Source organism: Scyliorhinus torazame, chromosome 14 (genome assembly GCF_047496885.1).
Source record: "Scyliorhinus torazame isolate Kashiwa2021f chromosome 14, sScyTor2.1, whole genome shotgun sequence".
Lineage (NCBI taxonomy): Eukaryota > Metazoa > Chordata > Chondrichthyes > Carcharhiniformes > Scyliorhinidae > Scyliorhinus > Scyliorhinus torazame.
In genome coordinates this window covers 600,053-613,122 of record NC_092720.1, presented here as the reverse complement: position 1 = coordinate 613,122, position 13,070 = coordinate 600,053, and positions in this window count along the sequence as shown.

Genomic DNA, 13,070 nt, shown 5'->3' with positions numbered 1-13,070 from the left:
TGTCTCCCACTCACTGTCTCCCACTCACTGTCTCCCACTCACTGTCTCCCACTCACTGTCTCCCACTCACTTTCTCCCACTCACTGTCTCCCACTCACTGTCACCCACTCACTGCCTCCCACTCACTGTCTCCCACTCACTGTCACCCACTCACTGCCTCCCACTCACTGTCTCCCACTCACTGCCTCCCACTCACTGTCACACACTCACTGTCACACACTCACTGTCTCCCACTCACTGTCTCCCACTCACCGTCTCCCACTCACCGTCTCCCACTCACCGTCTCCCACTCACTGTCTCCCACTCACTGTCTCCCACCCACTGTCTCCCACTCACTGTCACACACTCACTGTCTCCCACTCACTGTCTCCCACTCACTGTCTCCCACTCACTGTCTCCCACTCACTGTCTCCCACTCACTGTCTCCCACCCACTGTCCCCCACTCACTGTCTCCCACTCACTGTCTCCCACTCACTGTCTCCCACTGTCTCCCACTCACTGTCACACACTCACTGTCTCCCACTCACTGTCTCCCACTCACTGTCTCCCACTCACCGTCTCCCACTCACCGTCTCCCACTCACTGTCTCCCACCCACTGTCTCCCACTCACTGTCACACACTCACTGTCTCCCACTCACTGTCTCCCACTCACTGTCTTCCACTCACCGTCTCCCACTCACCGTCTCCCACTCACCGTCTCCCACTCACTGTCTCCCACTCACCGTCTCCCACTCACTGTCTCCCACTCACTGTCTCCCACTGTCTCCCACTCACTGTCTCCCACTCACTGTCTCCCACTCACTGTCTCCCACTCACTGTCTCCCACTCACTGTCTCCCACTCACTGTCTCCCACTGTCTCCCACTCACTGTCTCCCACTCACTGTCTCCCACTGTCTCCCACTCACTGTCTCCCACTCACTGTCTTCCACTAACTGTCTCCCACTCACTGTCTCCCATTCACTGTCTCCCACTCACTGTCTCCCACTCACTGTCTCCCAATATCTCCCCCTCACTGTCTCCCACTCACTGTCCCCCACTCACTGTCTCCCACTCACTGTCTCCCACTCACTGTCACCCACTCACTGTCTCCCACTCACTGTCTCCCACTCACTGTCTCCCACTCACTGTCTCCCACTCACTGTCTCCCACTCACTGTCTCCCACTCACTGTCTCCCACTCACTGTCTCCCCCTCACTGTCTCCCACTCACTGTCTCCCACTCACTGTCTCCCACTCACTGTCTCCCAATGTCTCCCACTCACTGTCTCCCACTCACTGTCTCCCAATGTCTCCCCCTCACTGTCTCCCACTCACTGTCTCCCACTCACTGTCTCCCACTCACTGTCTCCCACTCACTGTCTCCCAATGTCTCCCCCTCACTGTCTCCCACTCACTGTCTCCCACTCACTGTCTCCCACTCGCTGTCACCCACTCACTGTCACCCACTCACTGTCTCCCACTCACTGTCTCCCACTCACTGTCTCCCACTCACTGTCTCCCAATGTCTCCCACTCACTGTCTCCCACTCACTGTCTCCCAATGTCTCCCCCTCACTGTCTCCCACTCACTGTCTCCCACTCACTGTCTCCCACTCACTGTCACCCACTCACTGTCACCCACTCACTGTCTCCCACTCACTGTCTCCCACTCACTGTCTCCCACTCACTGTCTCCCACTCACTGTCTCCCACTCACTGTCTCCCACTCACTGTCTCCCAATGTCTCCCCCTCACTGTCTCCCACTCACTGTCTCCCACACACTGTCTCCCACACACTGTCTCCCACTCACTGTTTCCCACTCACTGTCTCCCAATGTCTCCCCCTCACTGTCTCCCACTCACTGTCTCCCACACACTGTCTCCCACACACTGTCTCCCACTCACTGTCTCCCCCTCACTGTCTCCCACTCACTGTCTCCCACTCACTGTCACCCACTCACTGTCTCCCACTCACTGTCTCCCACTCACTGTCTCCCACTCACTGTCTCCCACTCACTGTCTCCCCCTCACTGTCTCCCACCCACTGTCTCCCACTCACTGTCTCCCACCCACTGTCTCCCACTCACTGTCACCCACTCACTGTCTCCCACTCACTGTCTCCCACTCACTGTCTCCCACTCACTGTCTCCCACTCACTGTCACCCACTCACTGTCTCCCACTCACTGTCTCCCACTCACTGTCTCCCACTCACTGTCACCCACTCACTGTCTCCCACTCACTGTCTCCCACTCACTGTCTCCCACTCACTGTCTCCCACTCACTGTCTCCCACTCACTGTCTCCCACTCACTGTCTCCCAATGTCTCCCCCTCACTGTCTCCCACTCACTGTCTCCCACACACTGTCTCCCACACACTGTCTCCCACTCACTGTCTCCCACTCACTGTCTCCCACTGTCTCCCACTCACTGTCTCCCACACACTGTCTCCCACACACTGTCTCCCACTCACTGTCTCCCCCTCACTGTCTCCCACTCACTGTCTCCCACTCACTGTCACCCACTCACTGTCTCCCACTCACTGTCTCCCACTCACTGTCTCCCACTCACTGTCTCCCCCTCACTGTCTCCCACCCACTGTCTCCCACTCACTGTCTCCCACCCACTGTCTCCCACTCACTGTCACCCACTCACTGTCTCCCACTCACTGTCTCCCACTCACTGTCTCCCACTCACTGTCTCCCACTCACTGTCACCCACTCACTGTCTCCCACTCACTGTCTCCCAATGTCTCCCCCTCACTGTCTCCCACTCACTGTCACCCACTCACTGTCTCCCACTCACTGTCTCCCACTCACTGTCTCCCAAAGTCTCCCCCTCACTGTCTCCCACTCACTGTCTCCCACTCACTGTCTCCCACTCACTGTCTCCCAATGTCTCCCACTCACTGTCTCCCACTCACTGTCTCCCACTCACTGTCTCCCACTCACTGTCTCCCACTCACTGTCTCCCACTCACTGTCTCCCACTCACTGTCTCCCACTCACTGTCTCCCACTCACTGTCTCCCACTCACTGTCTCCCACTCACTGTCTCCCACTCACTGTCTCCCACTCACTGTCTCCCACTCACTGTCTCCCACTCACTGTCTCCCAATGTCTCCCCCTCACTGTCTCCCACTCACTGTCTCCCACTCACTGTCTCCCACTCACTGTCTCCCACTCACTGTCTCCCACTCACTGTCTCCCACTCACTGTCTCCCAATGTCTCCCCCTCACTGTCTCCCACTCACTGTCTCCCACTCACTGTCTCCCACTCACTGTCTCCCACTCACTGTCTCCCACTCACTGTCTCCCAATGTCTCCCCCTCACTGTCTCCCACTCACTGTCTCCCACTCACTGTCACCCACTCACTGCCTCCCACTCACTGTCTCCCACTCACTGTCACCCACTCACTGCCTCCCACTCACTGTCTCCCACTCACTGTCTCCCACTCACTGTCTCCCACTCACTGTCTCCCACTCACTGTCTCCCACCCACTGTCTCCCACTCACTGTCACACACTCACTGTCTCCCACTCACTGTCTCCCACTCACTGTCTCCCACTCACCGTCTCCCACTCACCGTCTCCCACTCACCGTCTCCCACTCACTGTCTCCCACTCACTGTCTCCCACTCACCGTCTCCCACTCACTGTCTCCCACTCACTGTCTCCCACTCACTGTCTCCCACTCACTGTCTCCCAATGTCTCCCCCTCACTGTCTCCCACTCACTGTCTCCCACTCACTGTCTCCCACTCACTGTCTCCCACTCACTGTCTCCCACTCACTGTCTCCCAATGTCTCCCCCTCACTGTCTCCCAATGTCTCCCCCTCACTGTCTCGCACTCACTGTCTCCCACTCACTGTCTCCCACTCACTGTCTCCCACTCACTGTCTCCCACTCACTGTCTCCCAATGTCTCCCCCTCACTGTCTCCCACTCACTGTCTCCCACTCACTGTCTCCCACTCACTGTCTCCCACTCACTGTCTCCCACTCACTGTCTCCCAATGTCTCCCCCTCACTGTCTCCCACTCACTGTCACCCACTCACTGCCTCCCACTCACTGTCTCCCACTCACTGTCACCCACTCACTGCCTCCCACTCACTGTCTCCCACTCACTGTCTCCCACTCACTGTCTCCCACTCACCGTCTCCCACTCACCGTCTCCCACTCACTGTCTCCCACTCACTGTCTCCCACCCACTGTCTCCCACTCACTGTCACACACTCACTGTCTCCCACTCACTGTCTCCCACTCACTGTCTCCCACTCACCGTCTCCCACTCACCGTCTCCCACTCACCGTCTCCCACTCACTGTCTCCCACTCACTGTCTCCCACTCACCGTCTCCCACTCACTGTCTCCCACTCACTGTCTCCCACTCACTGTCTCCCACTCACTGTCTCCCACTCACTGTCTCCCACTCACTGTCTCCCACTGTCTCCCACTCACTGTCTCCCACTCACTGTCTCCCACTCACTGTCTCCCACTGTCTCCCACTCACTGTCTCCCACTCACTGTCTCCCACTAACTGTCTCCCACTGTCACCCACTGTCTCCCACTCACTGTCTCCCACTCACTGTCTCCCACTCACTGTCTCCCACTCACTGTCTCCCACTCACTGTCTCCCACTCACTGTCTCCCAATATCTCCCCCTCACTGTCTCCCACTCACTGTCCCCCACTCACTGTCTCCCACTCACTGTCTCCCACTCACTGTCTCCCACTCACTGTCTCCCACTCACTGTCTCCCACTCACTGTCTCCCACTCACTGTCTCCCACTCACTGTCTCCCACTCACTGTCTCCCAATGTCTCCCCCTCACTGTCTCCCACTCACTGTCTCCCACTCACTGTCTCCCACTCACTGTCTCCCACTCACTGTCTCCCAATGTCTCCCCCTCACTGTCTCCCACTCACTGTCTCCCACTCACTGTCTCCCACTCGCTGTCACCCACTCACTGTCTCCCACTCACTGTCTCCCACTCACTGTCTCCTACTCACTGTCTCCCAATGTCTCCCACTCACTGTCTCCCACTCACTGTCTCCCAATGTCTCCCCCTCACTGTCTCCCACTCACTGTCTCCCACTCACTGTCACCCACTCACTGTCTCCCACTCACTGTCTCCCACTCACTGTCTCCCACTCACTGTCTCCCCCTCACTGTCTCCCCCTCACTGTCTCCCACTCACTGTCTCCCACTCACTGTCTCCCACTCACTGTCTCCCACTCACTGTCTCCCACTCACTGTCTCCCACTCACTGTCTCCCACTCACTGTCTCCCAATGTCTCCCACTCACTGTCTCCCACTCACTGTCTCCCACTCACTGTCTCCCACTCACTGTCTCCCACTCACTGTCTCCCACTCACTGTCTCCCACTCACTGTCTCCCACTCACTGTCTCCCACTGTCTCCCACTCACTGTCACCCACTCACTGCCTCCCACTCACTGTCTCCCACTCACTGTCTCCCACTCACTGTCTCCCACTCACTGTCTCCCACTGTCTCCCACTCACTGTCTCCCACTCACTGTCTCCCACTCACTGTCTCCCACTGTCTCCCACTCACTGTCACCCACTCACTGCCTCCCACTCACTGTCTCCCACTCACTGTCTCTCACCCACTGTCTCCCACTCACTGTCTCCCACTCACTGTCTCCCACTCACCGTCTCCCACTCACCGTCTCCCACTCACTGTCTCCCACTCACTGTCTCCCACTCACTGTCTCCCACTCACTGTCTCCCACTCACTGTCACCCACTCACTGTCTCCCACTCACTGTCTCCCACTCACTGTCTCCCACTCACTGTCTCCCACTCACTGTCTCCCACTGTCTCCCACTCACTGTCTCCCACTCACTGTCTCCCACTGTCTCCCACTCACTGTCACCCACTCACTGTCTCCCACTCACTGTCTCCCACTCACTGTCTCCCACTGTCTCCCACTCACTGTCTCCCACTCACTGTCTCCCACTGTCTCCCTCTCACAGTCACCCACTCACTGTCTCCCACTCACTGTCTCCCACTCACTGTCTCACACTCACTGTCTCCCACTGACTGTCTCCCACTCTCTCCCACTCACTGTCTCCCACTCACTGTCTCCCACTCACTGTCTCCCACTGTCTCCCACTCACTGTCACCCACTCACTGTCTCCCACTCACTGTCTCCCACTCACTGTCTCCCACTGTCTCCCACTCACTGTCTCCCACTCACTGTCTCCCACTGTCTCCCACTCACTGTCTCCCACTCACTGTCTCCCACTCACTGTCTCCCACTCACTGTCTCCCACTCACTGTCTCCCACTGTCTCCCACTCACTGTCTCCCACTCACTGTCTCCCACTCACTGTCTCCCACTCACTGTCTCCCACTGTCTCCCACTCACTGTCTCCCACCCACTGTCTCCCACTCACTGTCTCCCACTCACTGTCTCCCACTCACTGTCTCCCACTCACTGTCTCCCACCCACTGTCACCCACTCACTGTCTCCCACTCACTGTCTCCCACTCACTGTCTCCCACTCACTGTCTCCCACTCACTGTCTCCCACTCACTGTCTCCCACTCACTGTCTCCCACTCACTGTCTCCCACTCACTGTCTCCCACCCACTGTCTCCCACTCACTGTCTCCCACTGTCACCCACTCACTGTCAGCCACTCACTGTCTCCCACTCTCTCCCACTCACTGTCTCCCACTCACTGTCTCCCACTCACTGTCTCCCACTGTCTCCCACTCACTGTCACCCACTCACTGTCTCCCACTCACTGTCTCCCACTCACTGTCTCCCACTGTCTCCCACTCACTGTCTCCCACTCACTGTCTCCCACTGTCTCCCACTCACTGTCTCCCACTCACTGTCTCCCACTCACTGTCTCCCACTGTCTCCCACTCACTGTCTCCCACTCACTGTCTCCCACTCATGTCTCCCACTCACTGTCTCCCACTGTCTCCCACTCACTGTCTCCCACCCACTGTCTCCCACTCACTGTCTCCCACTCACTGTCTCCCACTCACTGTCTCCCACTCACTGTCTCCCACTCACTGTCTCCCACCCACTGTCACCCACTCACTGTCTCCCACTCACTGTCTCCCACTCACTGTCTCCCACTCACTGTCTCCCACTGTCTCCCACTCACTGTCTCCCACTCACTGTCTCCCACTCACTGTCTCCCACTCACTGTCTCCCACCCACTGTCTCCCACTCACTGTCTCCCACTGTCTCCCACTCACTGTCACCCACTCACTGTCTCCCACTCACTGTCTCTCACTGTCACCCACTCACTGTCTCCCACTCACTGTCACCCACTCACTGTCACCCACTCACTGTCTCCCACTCACTGTCTCCCACTCACTGTCTCCCACTCACTGTCTCCCACTCACTGTCACCCACTCACTGTCTCCCACTCACTGTCACCCACTCACTGTCTCCCACTCACTGTCACCCACTCACTGTCACCCACTCACTCTCTCCCACTCACTGTCTCCCACTCACTGTCTCCCACTCACTGTCACCCACTCACTGTCTCCCACTCACTGTCTCCCACTCACTGTCTCCCACTCACTGTCTCCCACTGTCTCCCACTCACTGTCTCCCACTCACTGTTTCCCACTCACTGTCTCCCACTGTCTCCCACTCACTGTCTCCCACTCACTGTCTCCCACTCACTGTCTCCCACTGTCTCCCACTCACTGTCTCCCACTCACTGTTTCCCACTCACTGTCTCCCACTCACTGTCTCCCACTCACTGTCTCCCACTCACTGTCTCCCACTCACTGTCTCCCAATGTCTCCCCCTCACTGTCTCCCACTCACTGTCCCCCACTCACTGTCTCCCACTCACTGTCTCCCACTCGCTGTCACCCACTCACTGTCTCCCACTCACTGTCTCCCACTCACTGTCTCCCACTCACTGTCTCCCAATGTCTCCCACTCACTGTCTCCACTCACTGTCTCCCAATGTCTCCCCCTCACTGTCTCCCACTCACTGTCTCCCACTCACTGTCTCCCACTCACTGTCTCCCACTCACTGTCTCCCACTCACTGTCCCCCACTCACTGTCTCCCACTCACTGTCTCCCACTCACTGTCTCCCACTCACTGTCTCCCAAAGTCTCCCCCTCACTGTCTCCCACCCACTGTCTCCCACTCACTGTCTCCCACTCACTGTCTCCCACTCACTGTCTCCCACTCACTGTCTCCCACTCACTGTCTCCCACTCACTGTCTCCCACTCACTGTCTCCCACTGTCTCCCACTCACTGTCTCCCACTCACTGTCTCCCACCCACTGTCTCCCACTCACTATCTCCCACTCACTGTCTCCCACCCACTGTCTCCCACTCACCGTCTCCCACTCACCGTCTCCCACTCACCGTCTCCCACTCACCGTCTCCCACTCACCGTCTCCCACTCACCGTCTCCCACTCACTGTCTCCCACTCACTGTCACCCACTCACTGTCTCCCACTCACTGTCTCCCACTCACTGTCTCCCACTCACTGTCTCCCACTGTCTCCCACTCACTGTTTACCACTCACTGTCTCCCACTGTCTCCCACTGTCTCCCACTCACTGTCTCCCACTCACTGTCTCCCACTCACTGTCTCCCACTCACTGTCTCCCACTGTCTCCCACTCACTGTCTCCCACTCACTGTCTCCCACTCACTGTCTCCCACTCACTGTCTCCCACTCACTGTCTCCCACTCACTGTCACCCACTGCCTCCCACTCACTGTCTCCCACTCACTGTCTCCCACTCACTGTCTCCCACTCACTGTCTCCCACTCACTGTCTCCCACTCACTGTTTCCCACTCACTGTCTCCCACTCACTGTCTCCCACTCACTGTCTCCCACTCACTGTTTCCCACTCACTGTCTCCCACTGTCTCCCACTCACTGTCTCCCACTCACTGTCTCCCACTCACTGTCTCCCACTGTCTCCCACTCACTGCCTCCCACTCACTGTCTCCCACTGTCTCCCACTCACTGTCTCCGACTCACTGTCCCCCACTCACTGTCTCCCACTCACTGTCTCCCACTCACTGTCTCCCAATGTCTCCCCCTCACTGTCTCCCACTCACTGTCTCCCACACACTGTCTCCCACACACTGTCTCCCACTCATTGTCTCCCACTCACTGTCTCCCAATGTCTCCCCCTCACTGTCTCCCACTCACTGTCTCCCACACACTGTCTCCCACACACTGTCTCCCACTCACTGTCTCCCCCTCACTGTCTCCCACTCACTGTCTCCCACTCACTGTCTCCCACTCACTGTCACCCACTCACTGTCTCCCACTCACTGTCTCCCACTCACTGTCTCCCACTCACTGTCTCCCACTCACTGTCTCCCACTCACTGTCTCCCACTCACTGTCTCCCACTCACTGTCACCCACTCACTGTCTCCCACTCACTGTCTCCCACTCACTGTCTCCCACTCACTGTCTCCCACTCACTGTCTCCCACTCACTGTCTCCCACCCACTGTCTCCCACTCACTGTCACCCACTCACTGTCTCCCACTCACTGTCTCCCACTCACTGTCTCCCACTCACTGTCTCCCAATGTCTCCCACTCACTGTCTCCCACTCACTGTCTCCCACTCACTGTCTCCCACTCACTGTCTCCCACTCACTGTCTCCCAATGTCTCCCCCTCACTGTCTCCCACTCACTGTCTCCCACTCACTGTCTCCCACTCACTGTCTCCCACTCACTGTCTCCCACTCACTGTCACCCAATGTCTCCCACTCACTGTCTCCCACTCACTGTCTCCCACTCACTGTCTCCCACTCACTGTCTCCCACTCACTGTCTCCCACTCACTGTCTCCCACTCACTGTCTCCCAATGTCTCCCACTCACTGTCTCCCACTCACTGTCTCCCACTCACTGTCTCCCCCTCACTGTCTCCCACTCACTGTCTCCCACTCACTGTCTCCCACTCACTGTCTCCCCCTCACTGTCTCCCACTCACTGTCTCCCCCTCACTGTCTCCCACTCACTGTCTCCCACTCACTGTCTCCCACTCACTGACTCCCACTCACTGTCTCCCACTCACTGTCTCCCACTCACTGTCTCCCACTCACTGTCTCCCACTCACTGTCACCCACTCACTGTCTCCCACTCACTGTCTCCCACTCACTGTCTCCCACTCACTGTCTCCCACTCACTGTCTCCCACTCACTGTCTCCCACTGTCTCCCACTCACTGTCTCCCACTCACTGTCTCCCACTCACTGTCTCCCACTCACTGTCTCCCACTCACTGTCTCCCACTCACTGTCTCCCACTCACTGTCTCCCACTCACTGTCTCCCACTCACTGTCTCCCACTCACTGTCTCCCACTCACTGTCACCCACTCACTGTCTCCCACTCACTGTCTCCCACTGTCTCCCACTCACTGTCTCCCACTCACTGTCTCCCACTCACTGTCTCCAACTCACTGTCTCCCAATGTCTCCCCCTCACTGTCTCCCACTCACTGTCTCCCACTCACTGTCTCCCACTCACTGTCTCCCACTCACTGTCTCCCACTCACTGTCTCCCACTCACTGTCTCCCAATGTCTCCCCCTCACTGTCTCCCAATGTCTCCCCCTCACTGTCTCGCACTCACTGTCTCCCACTCACTGTCTCCCACTCACTGTCTCCCACTCACTGTCTCCCACTCACTGTCTCCCAATGTCTCCCCCTCACTGTCTCCCAATGTCTCCCCCTCACTGTCTCCCCCTCACTGTCTCCCACTCACTGTCACCCACTCACTGTCACCCACTCACTGCCTCCCACTCACTGTCTCCCACTCACTGTCACCCACTCACTGCCTCCCACTCACTGTCACACACTCACTGTCACACACTCACTGTCTCCCACTCACTGTCTCCCACTCACCGTCTCCCACTCACCGTCTCCCACTCACTGTCTCCCACTCACTGTCTCCCACCCACTGTCCCCCACTCACTGTCTCCCACTCACTGTCTCCCACTCACTGTCTCCCACTGTCTCCCACTCACTGTCACACACTCACTGTCTCCCACTCACTGTCTCCCACTCACTGTCTCCCACTCACCGTCTCCCACTCACCGTCTCCCACTCACCGTCTCCCACCCACTGTCTCCCACTCACTGTCACACACTCACTGTCTCCCACTCACTGTCTCCCACTCACTGTCTCCCACTCACCGTCTCCCACTCACCGTCTCCCACTCACCGTCTCCCACTCACTGTCTCCCACTCACCGTCTCCCACTCACTGTCTCCCACTCACTGTCTCCCACTCACTGTCTCCCACTGTCTCCCACTCACTGTCACACACTCACTGTCTCCCACTCACTGTCTCCCACTCACTGTCTCCCACTCACTGTCTCCCACTCACCGTCTCCCACTCACCGTCTCCCACTCACTGTCTCCCACCCACTGTCTCCCACTCACTGTCACACACTCACTGTCTCCCACTCACTGTCTCCCACTCACTGTCTCCCACTCACCGTCTCCCACTCACCGTCTCCCACTCACTGTCTCCCACTCACGGTCTCCCACTCACTGTCTCCCACTGTCTCCCACTCACTGTCTCCCACTCACTGTCTCCCACTCACTGTCTCCAACTCACTGTCTCCCAATGTCTCCCCCTCACTGTCTCCCACTCACTGTCTCCCACTCACTGTCTCCCACTCACTGTCTCCCACTCACTGTCTCCCAATGTCTCCCCCTCACTGTCTCCCAATGTCTCCCCCTCACTGTCTCGCACTCACTGTCTCCCACTCACTGTCTCCCACTCACTGTCTCCCACTCACTGTCTCCCACTCACTGTCTCCCAATGTCTCCCCCTCACTGTCTCCCACTCACTGTCTCCCACTCACTGTCTCCCAATGTCTCCCCCTCACTGTCTCCCACTCACTGTCTCCCACTCACTGTCACCCACTCACTGCCTCCCACTCACTGTCTCCCACTCACTGTCACCCACTCACTGCCTCCCACTCACTGTCACACACTCACTGTCACACACTCACTGTCTCCCACTCACTGTCTCCCACTCACTGTCTCCCACTCACCGTCTCCCACTCACCGTCTCCCACTCACCGTCTCCCACTCACTGTCTCCCACTCACTGTCTCCCACCCACTGTCTCCCACTCACTGTCACACACTCACTGTCTCCCACTCACTGTCTCCCACTCACTGTCTCCCACCCACTGTCCCCCACTCACTGTCTCCCACTCACTGTCTCCCACTCACTGTCTCCCACTGTCTCCCACTCACTGTCACACACTCACTGTCTCCCACTCACTGTCTCCCACTCACTGTCTCCCACTCACCGTCTCCCACTCACCGTCTCCCACTCACTGTCTCCCACCCACTGTCTCCCACTCACTGTCACACACTCACTGTCTCCCACTCACTGTCTCCCACTCACTGTCTCCCACTCACCGTCTCCCACTCACCGTCTCCCACTCACCGTCTCCCACTCACTGTCTCCCACTCACCGTCTCCCACTCACTGTCTCCCACTCACTGTCTCCCACTCACTGTCTCCCACTCACTGTCTCCCACTCACTGTCTCCCACTGTCTCCCACTCACTGTCTCCCACTCACTGTCTCCCACTCACTGTCTCCCACTGTCTCCCACTCACTGTCTCCCACTCACTGTCTCCCACTAACTGTCTCCCACTCACTGTCTCCCACTCACTGTCTCCCACTCACTGTCTCCCACTCACTGTCTCCCAATATCTCCCCCTCACTGTCTCCCACTCACTGTCCCCCACTCACTGTCTCCCACTCACTGTCTCCCACTCACTGTCACCCACTCACTGTCTCCCACTCACTGTCTCCCACTCACTGTCTCCCACTCACTGTCTCCCACTCACTGTCTCCCACTTACTGTCTCCCACTCACTGTCTCCCCCTCACTGTCTCCCACTCACTGTCTCCCACTCACTGTCTCCCACTCACTGTCTCCCAATGTCTCCCACTCACTGTCTCCCACTCACTGTCTCCCAATGTCTCCCCCTCACTGTCTCCCACTCACTGTCTCCCACTCACTGTCTCCCACTCACTGTCTCCCACTCACTGTCTCCCACTCACTGTCTCCCAATGTCTCCCCCTCACTGTCTCCCACTC